Source organism: Spinacia oleracea, chromosome 6 (genome assembly GCF_020520425.1).
Source record: "Spinacia oleracea cultivar Varoflay chromosome 6, BTI_SOV_V1, whole genome shotgun sequence".
NCBI classification, from domain to species: Eukaryota; Viridiplantae; Streptophyta; class Magnoliopsida; order Caryophyllales; family Amaranthaceae; genus Spinacia; species Spinacia oleracea.
Window position 1 is genome coordinate 23457983 of NC_079492.1, and position 19915 is coordinate 23477897.

General features: G+C 38.3%; 1 long non-coding RNA gene across 1 annotated transcript; it reads right to left on the minus strand.

Moving 5' to 3' along the window:
* Window positions 1-14523: 14523 nt before the first annotated feature.
* LOC130464412 (uncharacterized) lies at window positions 14524-17442 on the minus strand. The gene is made up of 3 exons (XR_008924815.1): window positions 17238-17442; window positions 15913-16267; window positions 14524-14757 (listed from the first exon to the last, which is right to left on the minus strand). It is a non-coding gene; the product is annotated as an uncharacterized lncRNA (long non-coding RNA).
* Window positions 17443-19915: the final 2473 nt, after the last annotated feature.

Sequence of the window (19915 nt, forward strand, 5' to 3'; positions counted from 1 at the left end):
CGGTTCAGTATTAATTAACAAGTTAATAATTCAGTGAGATCAAGTGAGCTGAATGCCTAGCTAGAGGCCGCTTCAGTTCAAGTGGAATTAATGATATTAATCCACAGCTTACTCTTGACTGAACCCGTAGGGTCACACAAATAGTACGTAAACGGATCAAGTATTTAATGGCATTAAATACTCCATCTATGGATATTCGGAATCGACGAATCTTGGTTTTAGTGGGAGCTGAGATCGTCACAAGCAAGAAATGAATACTCCGGAAACGATGATATTCCCGGAAACGGAAATATGGATCGCATCGGAAATATAAATATTATCCAAGTTGTAGATGTTGCCGGAAACGAAAACGTGGTACGTATCGGAAAATATTATCGGAAATGGAAATATTGCCGGAATCGGAAATATTGCCGGAAACGGAAATATTGTCAGAATCGGAAATATTATCGGAATCGGAAAATAATTTCGGAAACGGAAATATTAAATATTTGTTCGAAACGGAAATTAATTCCGGAATCGGAAATATTAAATATTGTTCGTATCGGAAATGAATTCCGGAATCGGGAATTTAATCGGAAGCGTATCGTACGAATTAGCATCGGACGAGGCCCGCTAGACGAAGGCCCAGCACGAAGCCAGGCCATCGCCCAGCGAGCCACCTGCACCATCGCACGTCAAGCCTCGACCAGGCCCAGCGCAAGGCCAGGCCCAGCCAAGGCCTGGGGCGCGCGCGCAAGAACACAGCAGCAATGGGCCGAGCGCTGTGCGCCTAGCGTGGGCCGCAAGGCTTGCGCGGGTATACGGTGCTCGTGCAATGCTCGTGCGGGAATCCTAAAGCAATCGGGATTCGAAATATGATTAAATCCTAAAACTATTAGATAATGATTATTTAATAGAGTCATAGCAGGATTCTAATTAAACTAATTAATATCCTAATAGGATTATAATTCCTTTTCCATACCTCTATAAATAAGTGCCTAGGGTCATAATTTATAGATACAATTGAAGTATTCAAAGGGTAAGTTTTTGAAAGAAAAATCAGCCATACACTTGCAAATACAATAGCCGAAATTCCTAGTAACCTTAAGGGCGATTCTAGTTGGTCTAACTTGAGGCGGATCCGGACGTACTGTGGACTATCTACGGAGGGACGACATCTGGAGTCCTAAAGACTTGTTCTTGTTCGGTTCGGGCGCAGCTAGGGAGGGCACGCTACAAAGTGTATGCTCCTAAATTATGCTAAATGATTATATGTAAATAATATGTTTCCTGGCATTAAGGTTTTTCCGCATGATTTATGTTTTGTCATATGTATCATAACCTAACAATATCTTCAATATTCTCCCTAGCGGAGTCACCACTGTGAGAGGGTCGAAAAACTAGACGGGCCTTTTTAAAATAATACGGCCCGCACGACTTTCCCCTCTGGATGTGGCTATCATATTAAGTAAATAGGAATTAACTATGGGCGTTAGCCTCTTTTATACTAGTATGTAGGAGTCTCCATTCAGTTTTACAACGACATTGAAGAAAACTGACAAAACCCGGTGATCGTGATATGCTTGAAATGCAAACATATTTGACTCACATAGGCCATAGGTTCCCTTGTGATCCCTGATGTGGAGATCCCTCGACGTACATCCAGCGGAGCAGAGATTGAGAGTTCGGCGGACGTTTACTAATACGGGGAGTGCCCGACATTAGCCCACGCAACGGTCCTTACTAGTTCAATGCAACGACGAAAGGGACATGCGTTATGCTACATTACTAATCTTAGTTGATTTTAATGCACAGATATTTACTAAACAATCGTCAAAATTGGGATTTAGATTGATTTAAGGAGCTTAGCAATAATCAGATTTGTCCAGAGAATATCTTATTAGGCGTGATTAAATAAACAGGTTAAGTCAGCAAATTTATATAGTGATAAAAGCAGTAAAAATATAGATTTCAGGTTACATTATAGCGTAGGCTATACTGCGGTTCTTAGGAATACGTACCACTTGCCTTAGCAGGGCCTCCTTTTAGGTTTAGAACAACCTTTATACTGACTTTCAGATCCTGATCCTTCATTCAATTCTGGTAGAGTTTCCTCTTAGATTCCTTGGTTTTGGCTTATGAATTGGCTAGAACGTCGGTAGTAATTAGGAAGGTTTGAATACTTATACAGAGAGAGTTCTGCTTAACAAGAGTTAATACGGCAGAACTATTACGAATACGGGACGTGACTTTCGTAGAGATTTTAGAATACTAGAGAGGGAAGAGAGAATTCAGAATATCAGGGAAGTGAGACTGAATTGATGATCAAAATCGGGGGGCTGAAGGGATGTATTTATAGTGTAGGTACACTTGAAGAATTCAAGTTTCGATGAAAATCAAATGGCAATGCCAGAAAAAAAAAGTGGTGTTGGCAATGTGTGCGCTAGTAATTTCTAGCGCAACCCAAATAGAATTTCAAAGAAATTGAGTTTCACTCAGAATCAAATAGCAGCGCCAGAAAAAGTGGCGCTGGCCTTGCGAGCGCTGGAAATTTCCAACGCATGTTATGCCAGCGCTACAAAATTCCAGCGCAGGCAGATCTACGGATTTCGAGAAAATTCGATCTTTAACAGCTCATATCTTCTTCAAAAGGACACAGAATCTTGCGAATAATATCTTTTTGGAAAGCTACGGAATCAAAATTTCCAATGCCTTTGGTCTCGCATCAATGGGCTTCGTAAATCTCAAGTTATCACCCAATGAGTGGAGGTTGGTCCGCTTTGGCAAAGCCCAAGTAAAAGTCTTATAACTTATTCGTTTTAAATCGGATTTTGGCTTATGATAAGTATATGGAAAACTTATTCCAAGGCCTATACAATCATGTGATGTACATGATCCAAATCATAGATTATAAGACAGACTTTGACTTTGTAAGGACGTATCATTTGATAAATGAGCTAACGAGCGTATTCTATGCACTCGTAAGCATGTTTGAGTAACTTGGGATAATATTTACATGTATTCTTCCCAATAAGTATGAACACAAGAGGTATTATTATTTGATCCATTTTATTCTAAAGCCTGAAGGTAAGCATTAAAACATTGTGGCGCATACAAGTGTGTTGTAATGCAGACAATTGTATTCTACCTTTCTATCGATGCAACCACATATTAAGCCGTATCGGGATGAGAATGCGACTAAGTATGTGTCCAGTCTATTTTACGAATCTTTCTATTTATAGAAGTTACTATATTTAGCATGTTCTACTCTGGATGGTCTCTTCAGTCAGTCGAGGGTCGTTCTTCAGCTAATTAGAGTGTATTGCTGACAAGTGGGTTATAGTTTCATCATGGAACACAACGCTTCGGGCCTAGGGACGATTGTAGACGTCTACAAAGGTCATGAACCTTTGACGCTTATTGGTGATTTTAATGTGTGAGGGGGTCGAAAAAAGATGGGTTTAGGGCCACTTTCGTTGTCTTCCCTCGCGGATGTGTGGCAAGCAATATTAAGTAAAACGGGACTAACTGTGGGTGTTAGCCTCTTTGTACTAATCTTAGGAGTCTCCAGTTAGTTTTCAACGACAATGAAGAAAACTGACAAAACCCAGTTATTGTGAAGCGGAAGTAAAAGCTTGAGAGCCCATGCTAACATATTTGACCATAACGGCCGTAGGTTCACCTTGTGATCGTCGGTGTGGAGATCGCTCAACATACATCCAGCGGAGTAGAGATTGAGGGTTGGGGGGACATTTACTAATATGGGGAGTTCCCAATATTAGCCATGAAGCGGTCCTTACTAGTTCAATGTAACGAAGACGGGACATGCGTTATACTACATTAGTAATCTGTATTGCTTTTAATGCACAAATATTAACTAACAAACTTCAAGAGGATGATTTAAATTGATTTAAAGTCCCTAAAAATCATCCTGATTGTCCAAAGAATATCTTATTAGGCGTGATAAATAACCAGATTAAGTTTGAAAGATTTATAGTTGTGATTAAAGCAATAAAACAGATTATGACACTTTATAATATAGTTTTGGCTATATTGCAGTTCTCAGAAAACTTCCCACTTGAATTTACTCCCTTTCCTTTTATGCAATGTGCTTTCCTTGACTTGACTAGACTCTTGGGAAGGATCCAGAATTATTTTTGATGTTGATACGGCAGAGTTCCTCTTAACAAGAGTTAACACGACGGAACTACGGAATATCCGGAGTGTACGGGTTTATAATAAGGACGTATGGGGAACTTAGGCTTAGGCTTATAATTACTTGTGGATAATATGAGATTATGGTTTGGTTCCCTTTACTCGGCTTATTAAGGCCTTATTTATAGGAAAATAGCACCGTGGAAGATAGAAATAATCAGAGTTGGGAAATAATTGAAAAGCTCCTGTGTGCAAGAAAATTCTTGCGCACATCATGGGTCCGCGAAATATTTTTCGTGCACAAGTCTGTGCGCCAGATAGACTTCAGATTTCTTTTTGTATTTTGACTTAAGCGGGTATGCGAGATAATATTTGCGCGTGGACTTGGGCGCGAATGATGAGTTGCGTTGGGCCATGTGCGCAAGAAACTTCTTGCACACGATCTGTTTTCCACGTCTTTTATCCACTTTAAATCAGTTTAATTCGGTTTTATTCCCAATTAGAACTCTTTTATGCTTATAATCCTTATTTTCGAGATATTTCCAACAAAAAACTCTTCTTAATTTTAGGAATGAAGTAGTATAGGACCCGTGCGATGCACGGTTTATATATTTTAACTTTAAGTGCATAGTTCAATTAATTTAGAAAAGAAACATAGAAAAATAGATAGATTTTTTATTCGTTTTCGCGCACCACCCATAGTTTCATGTTAGGTATAAAAATCAGTTATCATCATGTATTATGAGAGATGTCAATTCTCAAGCTGAACCGTTGAACCCGTTGGGTTGGTCAGATCATTTAGAACTCAAACCGTCAATAACCCGCGAGCTGAAACCAAAGACCCGAACCGACCGGAAATACTTACCCGATTGAGATCTGAAACCGGATAACAAACCCGTTCCGCCGCAACCCGATCCGTTTCAACCCGAACTGAATGGATCTGAAAGTTGTTAATGACCCAATCCGAGGAAAACCCGTTTACAATACGAACTGTTTTAACGTGTCACCCACTTAATCTGAACCGTTTACAACCCGTAACCCGTTTAATATGAATCGTTTATAACCCATGACCCGTTTAATCCCGCTTGTGATCTTAAATTCTTAACATTTTTAAAAGGAAGTTATTGCCTTTACCCCCCTAATTAAGACCTCAATATTAGAATTTATAAACGTATTAAAAATTGTGATTTTATAATTTGGAATCAAATTCGGCTGACCTGACGTTCAACCATCTACTCATTTCATCCCGCTACTGATTTATCCACATTGTATGAACTTATCAATAAAAACTTGAATCGAGATAAACTTCGATGTAAACCAGCTATACCTGTTCAACCCGACCCATTTCAGATCCGATATTCAGTTTGAATACTATCTCATTTTTAATTGTATTACCCGTACCCATTTTAAGTACCCGCGCCAATCTCAAGTATATTCTCTTGAAATCAGGTCTGAACAAATCCATAAAGTTATTAGATTTAATCAGTTTCAAGTCTAGTAAGTTTAGATAAGTTCAGATTAATTCAAAAAATTTATTTCAAATAAGGTGAAGAGAATGCACCAAGCCTCCATTTTTCTTTGTTCCACCTGAAGGAAATATGTCCTTCACCCAAGGTGCATTAAGTCTAATACCAAGGTTCAGATTAATTGCGAACAATTAATTCAGTGAGATCAAGTGATCGGAACAACTAGCTGGAGCAATGCTTCCGATCAGTGAGTTCTAATGGATATTGAACTCACAACTTACTCTTGACTGAACCTACAAGGTCACACCATTGACACGAAACAGATCACCGGATTAAATGAATCGGAAATTCGTTTAATAGCTTTTCGGGAATTAGTTGGAAACGTATTATACGATACGACCTTTGTCGAAATCGTATATCGTATCGCGAATATTCGTAAGCTGGGCGACACGAATAAATCGTATCGTACGACGGTGATTCGTCGTATACGAAACGATAAATAATATATCGGAAATATATTAAATCGCGAATACGAAGGGCATCGGAGTTGTCGGCCCGTCGAGCCAAGCACGTAAGCGTGCAAGGCCCAACGAGCCAGCAAGCTCGCGAGCAAGAGCGAGCAAGGCCGGCCCATTGGGCGTGAGCACGCAACAGCACGCAATAGCGCACAGCAGCGACGAGCGAGCAAGGCCCACGGCCCAGCTGCTTGGCGCGCGCGCTGTGGGCTTCGGCCTGCAGTGTGTCGCTGGGCGCGGGCGTGCGGTCCGTGTTGCTTGGCTTGCACGGCTTGCTAGCCGGCCTTGCTTCTTAGCTTGGTCGGTTAGTAAGGTTATGAATATAACCTTACAACCTAATTTCCAACATACACACAATTCATACTACTCAAACCCTAGAGACACAGAGAACCCTAATTCTCTTTGTGCCTCCAAAGTGAGTTCTTCCCAAAAGCAAAGTATCTTGATCAATTGTCTAAGCTACGATTATCAAGACGGATCTGATCATGTCGGTGAACCAAGTAGAGGAGCGACAAGTAGAGTTCTTTGTTCGTGTTCGTTGACAGATTATTGTGGGAAACACGCTTCGAATGTAAGTTTGCTTAATCTGTGCTTTATATATGTTTCCTGACTTTGGGGATTGTTCCGCACATGTTATTATGTTTAACTGTATTCCCCTACAATGGTATCATGAGCCTTATGTATTCAAAGCATGAATTAGCATGATTATTATTGTTTTTGCATGTGTCGAAATTTTGGATTTTTTGTTGATTTTTCGGAATTTTTTACGAATTATTTGATGAATTGCGTATAATCAGGTCCGAAATAAAAAATCATCGCTTTTCCGACTTTTAAAACCCTAATCTGATGGAAAACGATTTTCTAAGATCAACTCGTGAGAATAGAATTGCGAAAACAGGTCTCGAAATATCATTTTTTGGGCGTTTTTGTTAATTTTTCATTAAAAATTAAAAGTGTCGGACAGTAATTCAATTAAAAGGTCGACCTAAACAACTTGGAATTTCTTGAAACTTTGACACAATGTTTCTGGGTAAATGCTTGATCTATGGTAAAAATTTCAGATTTTTCCGATAAGTATGAACCCTAATTTTGCCTTTCCCCAATTCGTAAAATTTGAAACCCTAATTGAATTTTAATTAATTTTGGTTGATTAATTCGGTTAATTGGTGAAGGGGGTATAATTTCATGGGTCAGTGGCTAATTTTAAAAATTATTGGATTAAAATTTTGAATGGTTTCGTTAATTTTAATCGCACTTAAACCAAATTATTAATAATCTGAAATTTAATTGTTTATGAACGATTTAAAGCTTCGGATTTTATTAATTAAAAGTTCAAACTTTAACGTTGATTCGTTCGTTCATAAAAGTTCGAATATTTTTAGCCCTTGATTTATTAATTTAACGAAATTGGATTGTCGTTAAAGTTTATTAAATCGTTAAAAATCGTTGTTTTTCGGAAAAAAATTCGTAACTTTTTGAAAAATAAAATTAATGCAAGTTCGTGAATTAAATTAAATTTTAATTAAGTTGGTCCGTATTACGAACCAAAGGCACGAACATGAGCATGATGGAAGTATGGCTCAGCGAGCCATACGAGGCCATTGCGCTTAGGCCGAGCCATGCGACACGGGCAGCAACAGCTATGCTGCGTGCCTCGTGCGCTCTAGGCGAGGAAGGGGCAGTCGAGGGAGCTTGCGGGGCTGCGACGAAGCGAGGCGCAAGCCTTGCGACGTCTAGCACACACACGATGCACAACACGCAGCACAGGGGCAGCGTGGCTGCGGGGACGCAGTGCGCGCGCGTGATGGGGCTGGGGGTGCGCGAGCTTTGCTCTTGTGCTCTTGGGCCTCACGCAAGGCTGGGTTGGGCGCAAGCCTAGCCCGATTTAGCAATTGGACTTTTTAAAAAAACAATCGTTTCATTCGTTGGGCTTCTTATATTTGCATTAATTTGGGCTAACATGATATTTAATTTAATATTTTATTTGCTTAGGCCGGGCCGCGAGTTTTAATTTAATATTTCATAATTAATTATCCGGAATAATTATTGGTTTGAGTGGGAGCCACTAAATGAAATTAAAATGAGATAATTATTTTATTTATTTTGTAGGTCGCATTATTTTAATTAAATTCAATTTTAATTAGAATAAAGTCTAAGGATTAATAATTTGGAAATTGATTAATCTTTTAGGACGCGTTTATGTGAACGTGAATTTTAATTAATTCACGTAAATACTTGCATATTAACATGGGCCATTCGTTTTAGCATACGAATCGGTGAATGCATAGAATATATATTTTATGCAATGCAGGTACTCCAAGTGACTAGTATGGCCAATTTAGGATATTTAAATACGGTCTGCGTACCATTCTATCTTTGACTGTAAAGTTTTAAATATGGTCTGCGTACCATGGAAATTTTGATGTAATTTATTATTTTCAAGTATTTCTAAGTTTAGAACTTTAAGTTAGCATTTGAACGAAGTTTCAAGACGATGCCAAGCTAACAAGGAGGTGATGAAGATTGGATGTTTCAAGACAAGATGTTTTGGGCCATACTAGATCACCATTTATTTATGCACTTCTATATATATATTATGCGTAAATGTATGAATGTATGTATGCTGTGCATGAACAGGTTGTTTCCTATGAATCGATTAGTTTTAAGTTCACTAAATAATCGAACCAACATAGAAACAACTAGGTCCAAGTAATATTGAGTTTAAAAATTGCCTTCCAAATCAACACTTACAAAAATCTAGGGATCTAAGATAGTAGGTTTACGCTAAAGCGAGGTGCTATTTTAGTTGACTTAGGTGGTAAGGCATCCTAAAGGAGCACATTGATTGTGGTTACAACTCAAACAACAATGGCATTAAGTTGTGGCGATGGGATAAATTATGGCATTAGTTTATTAACCAAGAGTAATTTGGAGATTACTAGCAATAGGTTTTGCTTACCTAAAATCTTAAACTACTTAAGACATGCTAAAGCTGCTTAAGGATTTAGGACTTTTGGGGTCTTGGAATCGTTTCATTCATTTTGGACCATGTTTTTGCTTTTTGCATGAATGAAATGTTTTAATAGCTTTAATGATTGCATGTTTTGCTTTTATTTCAAAGTTATTAAATTGTATGAATGGTTATTTATTGCAAATTCTTTTCCAGTGTAGTAATCAAATGGCCGAACAATAACACTTTCGATCTGCGTTCAATTCTCGACAAAGAGAAGTTGAATGGCAACAATTTTCTCGACTGGCAAAGGAACTTACAAATAGTTCTTATGCATGAGGAAAAAGAATATGTCCTTGAGGAAGAGTTACCACAAGAGGCTGGGCCGGAGGTAACTCAAGCTGCCCTTAATCGTTGGATTCAGGCCAACAGGGATGTCAAATGTGTGATGCTTGCATCCATGAGTCCTGAACTTCAGAAAACGTTCATTAACTCGGATGCTTACCCAATCATCTCGGAGTTGAAGAACATGTTTCAGGACCAAGCCAGAATCGAAAGATTCGAGACTCAGAGGTTGATCCTTGAGACTAAGCTCAAGAAAGGAGAACTAGTGAGCCCACATGTTCTTAAAATGATTGGACTCTTTGAGAACACGAGAGCTCTAGATTCTGACGTCTAAAATGAAATGGCTATTGACATCATTCTCCATTCGCTTCATAATGGCTATGATCAGTTCAAGTTGAATTACAACATGAACAGCATGGAGAAATCTCTTACTGAGCTTCACGGTATGCTGAAAACCGCTGAAAAGACGCTCAAGCAAGAGAACAAGCACGATATGCTTATGGTGCGTAAGGGCAAGAACTTCAAGAAATCAGGCAAGAATAAGGGCAAGAAGGGTAAGGGCAAGGCTTCGCCCTCATCCAAGTCCAACGGCGCCAGTTCTGGTAAACAGAAAAGGGAGACTCGTTCTCCTGCCGACTCTGAATGCTTCTACTGCAAGAAGAAGGGGAATTGGAAGACGGATTGTTTGAAGAAGAAGGAAGATGAGAAGAACGGGAACGTTGCTAATTTTTCTTTTTGGGTATTACATACTGGTTGTGGCTCACACTTATGTTCCAATTCATAGGGACTAAGGAGAAGTAGAAGGCTTGATAAAGGCGGGATGGATCTACGCGTGGGAAACGGAGCATGGATTGCTGCATTAGCCGTAGGATCTTATTTTATTTCTTTGCCTAGTGGGTCTGTTTTGGAACTAGAAAACTGTTACTATGTTCCTAGTATCACCAGAAACATTATTTCCGTTTCAAGTTTGGATTCTAAAGGTTTTAGTTTTCAATTTAAAGATAATAGTTGTTCTTTTTCTTTGAATGAAATGTTTTATGGTTCAGCACAACAAGAAAACGGTCTTTATGTGCTAGATACGAGCAAACACATTTATAACATAAATACCAAAAAGGCTAAAACTGGTGATTCGGATCTCACATTTCTGTGGCATTGTCGATTAGGCCATATAAACATAAAGCGTATGGAATTACTTCAACGGAAAGGAATTCTAGAATCATTCGACTTAGAGAAGATTGATCAATGCGAATTTTGTTTACTTGGCAAAATGACAAAGCAACCTTTCTCAAAGGTGGGAGAAAGAGCAAGCGAACTACTAGGGCTAATACATACGAACGTATGTGGGCCTATGAGTACGAAAGCTAGAGGTGAGTTCAGCTATTTCATAACGTTTACGGACGACTTCAGTAGATATGGCTATATTTACTTAATGAAGCACAAGTCTGAATCGTTTGAGAAATTCCGAGAATTTCAAAATGAAGTAGAGAATCAACATGGCAAGAAAATCAAAGCTCTAAGATCGGATCGAGGAGGTGAATATCTTAGCCACGAGTTTGATGACCATCTAAAAGAATGCGGTATTCTTTCTGAATTGACTGCTCCGGGGACACCTGAATGGAATGGAGTATCGGAACGGAGAAATAGGACCTTACTCGATATGGTCAGGTCAATTATGGGTCAGGCCGAACTTCCTTTACAGTTTTGGGGACATGCGTTGCAAATTGCAGCACTCACATGCAATGAATCGTGCTCCGTCAAAAGCTGTGGAAAAGACTCCATACGAATTATGGACTGGGAAACTTCCAAAGTTATCTTTTCTGAAGATTTGGGGTTGCGAAGCATATGTCAAGCGATTAATTTCGGACAAGCTACAACCTAAATCTGACAAATGTTTCTTCGTTGGGTATCCAAAAGAAACTATGGGGTATTATTTCTACAACAAGTCAGACAACAAGGTATTCGTTGCTCGTGACGGTGTCTTTTTGGAAAGAAATTATATTTCCAAATTGACAAGTGGGAGAATAATAGACCTCGAAGAGATTCGAGACGAACAGCGAACTCAGAACTCTTTAGAAGCAGTTCAAGTTGATGAACCTCCAAGGTCTTTAGAAGAGCCAGTGGAAGTAGTTCCTCAAAACGTTGTTTCCCCTAGTAGGTCAAATAGAACTATTTTTTAGCCGGACAGATGGACAGGCGTCCTCTTGACTGAAAACTTAGACGTTCTCATATTGGATAGTGATGAACCTTTGACTTACAAGCAAGCTATGACGAGCCCAAGCTCCATTAAATTGTTAGAGGCCATGCAATCTGAAATAGACTCCATGTCTGAAAATCAAGTCTAGGATTTGGTTGATTTGCCGGATGGGTTCACACCTATCGGATGCAAATGGGTCTTCAAGTTGAAGAAAGACAAAGATGGAATTGTATACATATACAAGGCTAGATTGGTAGCAAAAGGTTACAGGCAAGTTCACGGCGTTGACTACGATGAAACCTTTTCTCCAGTCGCGATGCTTAAGTCTATTCGGATATGGCAAATGGATGTCAAAACTGCCTTCTTGAACGGTGTTCTTGAAGAGACAGTGTTCATGACACAGCCGGAGGGTTTTGTCGATCAAAAGAACCAAGGAAAGGTATGCAAGCTTAAGAAGTCCATCTATGGACTAAAGCAGACATCAAGGAGTTGGAATAAACGATTTGATGAAGCAGTCAATAAGTTTGGCTTCATCAAGAATCAGGACGAATCTTGTGTATACAAGAAGGTTAGTGGGAGTAAAATTGCATTCCTAGTCTTGTATGTTGACGACATACTGCTTATTGGAAACGACATTCCTATGTTGGAGTCTGTAAAGACTTGGCTCGGGAAGTGTTTCTCAATGAAGGACTTAGGAGAGGCACAGTACATATTGGATCTAAGAGGATGATTGGACTAAGCCAAAGCACTTACATTGACAAAGTGCTAGCTAGGTTCAATATGATGGAAGCCAAGAGAGGCCATCTACCCATGTCACATGGCGTATATCTAAGCAAGAATCAGTGTCCCAAAACATCTGATGAGCGTAGAAAGATAGTGGAATTCCATATGCTTCGGCTATTGGATCCATCATGTATGCTATGATTTGTACAAGGCCGGATGTTTCGTTCGCACTCAGTGCAACAAGCAGGTACCAGTCAGAACCAGGTGAGGCGCATTGGACTGCTGCCAAGAACATCCTAAAGTACCTGGAAAGGACTAAGGATCAGTTTCTGGTTTATGGTGGTACAGATGAGTTGATTGTTAAGGGCTATACGGACGCAAGCTTCCAAACCGACAAAGATGATTTCAGATCACAGTCTAGGTTTGTGTTCTGCCTCAACGGCGGAGCAGTAAGCTGGAAAAGTGCTAAGCAAAGCACTATTACGGATTCTACAACTGAAGCCGAGTACATTGCTGCCTCAGAAGCAGCAAAGGAAGCTATTTGGATTCGGAAGTTCATCGAAGAACTTGGTGTTGTCCCCTCCATTAAAGGACTAGTGGCTTTGTATTACGACAATAGCGGAGCCATTGCCCAGGCAAAGGAGCCTAGGAGCCACCAGAAGTCCAAGTACGTACTGCGGGGATTTCATATACTTCGAGAGATCGTTGAAAGAAAGGAAATCGAGATTTGCAAGGTTGGAACTGACGACGACGTCGCGGATCCATTGACTAAACCGTTGCCACAAGTGAAACACAACGCACATGTAGCAACCATGGGAATCAAGCATGTTGGAGAATGGCTTAGATTTTCTAAGTATTGTTTTAGAACATCTGTTAGATCTATGTTTAAAGCAATTGGTTTAACCATTTCATATTTATGAAATTTATTTATTTCATATTCATTTAATTGTGGTTTAGAATTAAATGATAAGTCCATGTGATTCAAATCATTCAAATGGGATGTCAAGATGGATTCTTTGTCAAAAAAACACCCATAAGTGAACTTGAATATTGAAGTCACAAAGGATCCCTAATCCAGGTCATTGAAAGGTGGACGAGCAATAACTAAAGAAGATTAGATTGCAAGTAGATTACTTAGTTCTGTTTCTTGAACTAGAGTGACTGTATGTTAGAATCTTTTGCATAGATACTTATTGGATCTTGTATCGGATTGACCATGAGAACGCTTTAAGAGATTAAAGTCATGTCATAGGTAGTTCTCATTAATGGTGATTAGAAACCGTTCCTCAGAACATGAGCGATTATGTCTGCTCGTTTGAGAATTAGTTCGCTTTGATACTAGCTAAACGTCGCACCGTAAAAGGAGGCTATAAAAGCAGTTATTGGGCGTACTATGAATCAAAGTGAGTGTTCATAGATTGCAAGAATGGATTGTCCTCCTATCTTTGATAGAATATGGTGTTGTTGTGTAACAAGGCCTCTCGGAGAGTTAGATACTGTAAAATGCATGGCCGTGCTCAGAATGGTTAGGCTTAACCTTCTGCAAAAGTTTGACAGTTGAACTCTGTAATCCGAGAAACACTTCTAGACCTAATAAGGATGGCTTGGATCTTACCTTATGTTCAGTAAGTAACACTATGCGACAAAGGAATGTGGATGCACACTTGTCCGAATGACAAGTGGGAGATTGAAGGAAATATGTCCTTAACCCAAGGTGCATTAAGTCTAATACCAAGGTTCAGATTATAAACTCTCATCAACGACGAGTAATCCGGTCGTAAAAAGACTCATTTTGGTCGTAAAAGGTCTTTTACGACGAGAAATGCGTATGGTCGTCAGTCGTCGCTATAGGCTCCGTCGCGAAAAGTATTGATACTTTTACGACGAGATTACTAAGGTCTTCGTAAGTAGTTTTTTACGACGAGAGTCTAACTTTGTCGCAACTAGTTTTATTTGCGACGAGATTTCTCGTCGCAACCGCTGTTTTAAGTGGTTAAGATATTTATTTTCATGACCTATAACTTCATAATTGCGACCGTATTTCTCGTTGTAACAAGATTAATAATTAACGACAAGAATGAACCTAGTTTTTCTTGCGACCATTGTTTTGGTTCGATAATTCTATTTTATCTATCTTATGTATCAATAATAAATCAAAAAACCTGCGAAACTCAAATATTACAATACACCTTAATATAATAACCTCAAACACTAATTTTCATTTAACAAAAATAAGTCGATTACAGTACATTACCTACAAAGGGATATATTGTGCTCACTAATGAAAAAAACAAACCCCATCACATTCACAAGCTAATATTAGAGTATGCCAAAAGTATTACAAGCTACAATTAGATGGAAGATACAACCAATCTCCATGTTAAGCCTTGAACTATTATGCTGAATAATGCCCCATTAGTCATGAAGTACCTGTATTCATATATAAAATAGGAATGATTAAGATGGACAACAAAACAAGACTATGATTTAAATGTTATAAAATAAAACATATGACCACAATTACAGCAAGAACAGTATATAAAGGGTGATCAAACGTATTTACTTCTTCATTCATGCGTCCAATTACACTTGGAATACCGGAACATGTGTCATACTAATTCTGGAAGGAGATTTTTATCTTGGAAGATAATTAAAGCTAGGATGGCGTACCAATATTTCATACTAACAAGAACTTAAATTTAATTACCCAGCTAAGGACTGAAGCAATGAGATGAAACATTGAACACCAACTACTCCGCATAATATATGAGGGTTTAGAACTTCAGAAACCCAAGCAAGGAGATTTTTATTCACGAAGATAACTGATTAAGCTGTTTAAAACAAATTTAGCATGGACATGAACTATATATGATTCATCTTCATGGACATGAAGTCATGAACTGGTGATCTTGGTTAATATATTCTTTTACACTATACATGGTCTATCAAAGAACAGAGTGCATACAATTAAGTAAATAAAAAATAATATCATTTATGAGAGTTTATAATTATTTTAGAACAACTACACTTTAAAATGATTATTGGTATTCCCCTTCTTCCATCAGGATTGGCTTTTAGAACTATTAAAAACAGAACTGAAAATAAATGGAAAAAATAAAGGGCATAGTTAGAATTTGTGTACCTTAATCTTTAACTAACATCAGGAATTTCTTGGTCACCAATGCTAGGTTGTTGCATATAGGCAGAGTAAGTAATATATTGACAAGGCACAAAACTAACAGTCAACTCTACGAAGGTACTCTACCAAGGTTGATCATAATTGTCAAAGAAAAGAGGCAGGCTACACCAACAAATTCCCATCAAAATGGAGCTCATAAGTGAATACCAAAGAAACTCAGAACAATAGCAACAGACTACGAATCATCCCCAACACCTGCCCGCAAAGCAGATTGCTTGAACCCAACAAAACAAAGTCAACCCTGGTCAACTTGCTACAAAAAACATCCTGACCTATAGTGCCCATCAATCAGACCCTGACAGGATACTAAACATACCCTAGAACAATTATTAACATGATAACATTTTGCTAATTGCATGTCTAAAGTTAACATAATAGTATAATACCTTCATCTTGATCGTTGAGGCATCTTGTGAAGCATTTTTGCTCCTCAAGGAAGTTAGAAAGGGTTGCATTATTATGAATCTTTGTAACATATCATTGTCATCATTTCCGACGTCCTCACGAAGAGATTGAAGGAGACTTGCATGTGACATCTCCTCTTCCATGGGTGCTTCACTGATAGTTCCTCAGGAACATTTGCATCTTGATTATCATTGCTTGTCGTAGTGTTTGAGGGTGATTTATATTTTTACTCCAGGAAGGAATGAACTTTCAACCCTAAACTACGCCTTAAACCAGGACTCCCAGGTGCAAGAAATGTAGCCTTTCTTCCAACTGGTGCCATTTAGAACAACCTGACTTTAACAATAAAAAGGGTACTAGCAAGTTAGTTAACAAAACTATAACATTGGCATTTCCTCAACAAATATAATTATAGAATATGCTGGTAAGAAAGAGAAACAAAGAAAAAGGGCAGAATACCAGTAACTCAAACAAAAGCCCCTACAGGGCCTACACCATTCTAACATTATAATTGTTTATACAAATTAGCTAGTAGCAAAGCAAAATATATAGATTAAAGGTATAAAAGAGACACTTTTACTAACCTAAAAGTTGTTACTTACCTAGTTTGGAGGAAAATGTATTTTCAAGCATAGAATTTTGTGGGCAAGAAACTAAATCCAAAGTTGCATCACTTTTGTAATTGTTTAAAGGGGTGTGAATTTCGCGGTGGAAATGTTCAGTTCAATTGTAGTTGGAAGTAGCTAGAAATGTCACCTGACATAACCAAATTATTAAGCAATTAAGCCCATCCAACAAAAAAAAAAATGGCTTATTTCAGGATAATATAAAGAAAAACAATAACACACCGAAGGTTGCAACGAAGCTCCAAGCTGCAAGCCCTCTGATAAAAGACTGCTGATCGAGCCAACATTATATTCAACAATAACATTAACAACACCATTTTAATCAACCTCTGCAATTTTGCATTAGACAAACAGAGGGTTGTTTCTCATCTAAAGGGCACAAAAAGTACTTCATCATAGAGAAAAAGACGATATTCAGAGATTTCTCATCAAGCTATGTATTCTACTAAGTTATTCTTTTAGGAATTAAAGACCCATCTACGATATCTCATGTAAAATCTCAACAACAACCAATTAGCTTAGTAACGAGCCCAAAACCCAAGTAGTACTGGAAGACCCACTTTTGAAATAGCGAGTTCATCAGGATTGAGGGTTGGAGGCGATAACGAAAAGGAAAATAACACAATTAAAAACGAAAAGGAAAATAAAGCATAATTAACACAATTATAAACGAGTCTTACCTCAAAAAAGTTCAAGATCCTCGAATATGGAGAGCGAATTTCACACTTTTCTTCACAATCTGCTAAAGGAAAATTGGAATCGCCGACTCAATAATGCGAAATGAAACCAAAAATGAACAGATCTATTCGGTTAGAGCGAGAAATTGAGGTTCCTGGGCGAAATCTAGTAATGAGAATTAGGGTATAAGGAATTTGACTGCCATGTTTGTTGGAGAAAGGAGAGTAGATAGTGAGATACGGAAGGGAAGAAGGTTTCTCTTGTGAGTTCTGCTTTTTTTTTCACAAATTCTTATTTACAAGTGGTGTACAATAAATATTGTACACCGGAGTAAAAGTTGACTCTAAATAATTAAAAGTTACATTTATATATGCAAAAGTTATCTTTTTTTTAGTGATAAATTTTTTCATTTTAATAAAATGTATTTCTTCAAAATCACTAATAATGTATAAAATTAATCATTTAACCTTTTAAAATGTTTATCTATCAACTTTTTTTTACTAATATAAAAGTTAATAAAAACTAAGTTAAAGTTACAAAAAAATGGGTAAAAATTATCTTGGTGTACAATAAATTTATTGTACACCTTGTGCGCCCAAGACCTTTTTTTTTCTTTTCTACTTAAATAGTTATTTTGGTAATATGAAGCTTTTTTTTATTAAAAAAAATTAAATTTGATAATTACGACGAGTTCACTTGTCGTAATTAAAACATAGGTCGTCGTAGGATTGATTGCAGGCCCGGGAAAAAATCCCGCTTTACTTTTTGCGAAATTTTCATATTTTTAACGACGAGAATATTTGCAATTACAACGAGATTGTAGCTTGGTTGCAACTAATGACGCTATTTGCGACCACTTAAAAAACTCGTTGTAGATGTTGATTTTTTACGACGAGAAACGCTTATGGTCGTAATGTTTGGTCGCGAATGAGAGTTTTTCTTGTTGTGCAATTAATTGCGAACAATTAATTCAGTGAGATCAAGTGATCGGAACAGCTAGCTGGAGCAATGCTTCCGATCAGTGAGTTCTAATGGAGATTGAACTCACAACTTACTCTTGACTGAACCTACAAGGTCACACCAATGACACGTAAAAGATCACCGGATTAAATGAATCGGAAATTCATTTAATAGCTTTTCGGGAATTAGTTGGAAACGTATTATACGATACGACCTTTGTCAAAATCGTATATCGTATCGCGAATATTCGTAAGCTGGGCGACACGAATAAATCGTATCGTACGACGGTGATTCGTCGTATACGAAACGATAAATAATATATCGGAAATATATTAAATCGCGAATGTGAAGGGCATCGGAGTTGTCGGCCCGTCGAGCCAAGCACGTAAGCGTGCAAGGCCCAACGAGCCAGCAAGCTCGCGAGCAAGGGCGATCAAGGCCAGCCCATTGGGCGCGAGCACGCAACAGCACGCAATAGCGCACAGCAGCGACGAGCGAGCAAGGCCCACGGCCCAGCTGCTCGGCGCGCGCGCTGTGGGCTTCGGCCTGCAGTGTGTCGCTTGGCGCGGGCGTGCGGTCCGTGTTGCTTGGCTTGCACGGCTTGCTAGCCGGCCTTGCTTCTTAGCTTGGTCGGTTAGTAAGGTTATGAATATAACCTTACAACCTAATTTCCAACATACACACAATTCATACTACTCAAACCCTAGAGACACACAGAACCCTATTTCTCTCTGTGCCTCCAAAGTGAGTTCTTCCCAAAAGCAAAGTATCTTGATCAATTTTCTAAGCTCCGATTATCAAGACGGATCTGATCGTGTCGGTGAACCAAGTAGAGGAACGACAAGTGGAGTTCTTTGTTCGTGTTCGTTCACAGATTATTGTGGAAAACACGCTTCGAATGTAAGTTTGCTTAATCTGTGCTTTATACATGTTTCCTGGCTTTGGGGATTGTTCCGCACATGTTATTATGTTTAACTGTATTCCCCTACACCACCCACTTATTATATACGTGGTAAAAATAATAAATAAATAATTTATTATACTCTGTGGAGTATTTATGAATGAAAGAAACTATGATTGCTAAAACGCAAAATCAAAGAAAACTCACATACCACATCACCACGAAGAATACAATTTTATCTTGTGGATGTCCATCACTCGTCGAATCACTACTTATATATTCCCATACGTCTAACATGGTGGAGACAGACAAATGTTCATCCAACCTGCTTCACCAATTTTAATATTTTAATTGTGAAATGTGAAATAAAATAATTTATGGAGATATTGAAGATAATAATATCATGGAATCGAGAATACTCCGCACTCGTAAAGTCATAAAATTTTATATATTAGTGAATTTGTTTGGTGATAGTTTCTACCTTATTACGTGTTTTCAGTACGTTAATAAATAGCGGACAGCTTTAATAAGGGACACAAATTTTGATAGAATATTAAAGCATTCACCCGAAAAGGAAAACGTAAAGAACGTAAAGAACAAAAAGAGACAGAGGGAGTAGTTGTTATTAGTTTTTTATCATCCCGTCTCATGTGTGGCGAGTCACACCATCAACTTGACAATGTGACGTGCACATATGGAATTGGATTCGCTACTCAAACAACCCCCAATATTCTTGTTTGTTATATCCGCTAGAGAAAATAACATACAAAGCGACATGGAACAGTGGTTAAAACATTTGAATGTGTCTTGCTTGATTTT